Raw genomic sequence first — 2,771 nt, forward strand, 5'->3', positions numbered from 1 at the left:
GTCAAATAAACTTGACATCAAATCAGTTGTACCTAAATCTTTAAGCGTATACATTTTTAATGATTCTCTTTGCTTTTGTGGAAACTTTCAACTTCCTTTCAAATACAATAAAAAATAATAAAAAATAAAAAATAAATAAAGGCATAATCTCTACAGGTTATTCGCTTAATCATAGAAATCAACCAACTTTAGTTCTTCAATCTTTGATAGCAGATCAGATAAGATCTAAACATTTACAAATGTTTTACCGCTAGTTGGTAAAAACATTTCCACCCAAGAATGTGCAAAAAATCAGTTGTCCTTCTTTTGCTGCATTTATCATTTATCGGTCACTTTTCTCAGTATTTTCAGATGCAATAAACGTATAAAATCCAGTAATTTACACATTTAATGAGGTGATCTTACTGTGGTAACACAAACATTTCAGAAAAGATCTGTGAGACAATGTTCAAATATTTCTTGGAGGCTTTCAGAAAACTCCCGACCTCACAGCTTTACAAAGAAGTCTTTTTCTCAGTCCATGGACCCTTGAAGGGGGCAGTGGTCACCACCGATATTCAATAGGTTCTTCTGTATGACTTTAAATGTATACTGTACTTCCTTTTGGTAGTCAATGTTAATTACATACAGCAGACCCATGAGCATAGCTACCATATGCTACCAATAGTCCTTCATGCCATGCTGCTTGATCTGATGTTCCAGGACGACCTCATCTTCTATCACCAGGAGGATGCTGACGTTCATATGCTTTGTTATGCCGTCCTCAGTGTCTGTAGATTTACTAAAAACAGAAAACATAGATATAGCTGTAAATTATTTGTAATACTCTCTGAGAAACAACATTTTTATCCGGCAGATCCCCCATAATCCTTCACTCTGAGAGTGAACTGAGCACAGACACAAAATATGGCAGCACCCAGTAAGACCTCAGGGTTTCTCTCTTCCTGCAACCCTACCCTGTGGTAACACTTAGGGGAGTTTACAGCTGAATCAGTGCATAGAAAACTTGACATAACATTGTGACAAAGTGGGTGAGAAGCTCTTCTCTTAATCACCACTTGTCACTTAAGTCTTTATTTAATATCAAATCACATCATTGATTACAGTTGTGTATTTAGCTTTAATTTAATTTTGCTTGTGTAACATTGCTGCACTTACTACTATCCCGGGTTTGTTTGTGTTAGCAATAAGTTTCAGTTCACATCAAAGCCTAAATTAACTTAAAGCAAACACACAGTCTTGACTTAGTTCAGTCATTTTTATTTAGTTTCTCGCGCACAGCCTGCATTTGAATTTTGTTCTTTTAAGGAGGATGATTATGATTCCAAAGAGCTGCAGACTTTCGCTTTAAGTCTTTGAGAAGGTGTGTCTTTCATGAAAAACCCATTTTACGATATACAAGTGTACGACGGAGGATGAGGGCCACGTTAAAATATTATAATTTTGAGATTAAACTCAGAAATTTCCGCTAATAAAGTTGTAAATTTACGAGAATAAAACAAAACGTTTATTTTGTAACGTGGCCCTAAGTGTTTAAGATTGCAACAAGGGCTAAAATATTGATAAAATCAAAACATATTTTGGTACCACTTAGTTTACAAGTTTTATTTTAAGCCAGAGATAATGCTTTGTGGTGTATCATGAATTAAACGGTATTGGAACATATCGTTTCTGCCTCGTATACGTTTATCATTGATGTTTTTTCCTTTTAGGCTGTAGTCATTCTAAACTAACTGACTTTGACAGGGAAGTGTACGGAGTGTGGAGTTCTTCATGCTGATCGCCCGCCACAGTGGAGAGCAGTGTCCTGACCATAGACTGTCCTGACTTGTGATGAGCTTCTTCTACAGTATATCAAGGTAAGACAACACCACCAACCCTTGTGCCCTCCTCAAATGTATTTATATTTTTCTGCTGCGTTAGTTAAAGAACTTTTGACTTTCTCAAAACATTCAATTATTTTCAGGATTGTAACCCTTTAAATGCAAGGTTATTAGTTGAATGGTGATTAGAGTTTTTGATATGTCAAAGACTAGCAACAAAATGTATTTGATTGCATTAGTCTTTGCATTGTCAAAATGTACACACACAATCTGCAATAAAATGATAAATATTTGCTTTTGTATTTTGCTGTTTTCTGCAATTTTTATGGCTTTTGACAGGGGGAAAGAGGGGGCGGCTGCGGGAGAAATCTTGCACGAGAGTTCTGCCTGGCCCCTGGTCTCAGGTGTGTGAGAGACAGGGCGGCTGCAGGGGAAATCTCACGCCAAAAAAAAGGCTCTCTGGTCAGATAAATAATAAAAAATTAATGAAGTAACTTGAGGTTATAGCAATGATTGTAATATTTGATTTTTCACACTTAAATGTAAAAGACTAGAGAAAAGAAGAATAACATACTGTACTCACTGCTTAACTGTGTTTCTAGATCACGCTCATTTCAGGTAAATTTACATGCAGTGTGAAGATACCAGCATAATAAAGATCATTAGCATGCTAACACAACAAAGCAGCACGGGTTGTTTTGGTTTCATGCTGGTGCTCAAGGGCGACATCTGCTGGATCAGAAAATCACATACAAAGCCTTTAAGTTAAAAAGTGAATTTATGTGACGCTGACTGCCTGGATTGATGAGTCCTCCATGCCAGCAGTTATTTATTTGTCCTGCAACGTAATCTTGTTGGTGTTTTAAAGTAATGGCACAAAGCATGCATATACTGAGGCACCAGAAGAAGACACAGACGTGAGCTGTAAAGTACGACCACAGGAGTGAT

The sequence above is a fragment of the Labrus bergylta genome, chromosome 13 (genome assembly GCF_963930695.1).
Source record: "Labrus bergylta chromosome 13, fLabBer1.1, whole genome shotgun sequence".
NCBI lineage: Eukaryota > Metazoa > Chordata > Actinopteri > Labriformes > Labridae > Labrus > Labrus bergylta.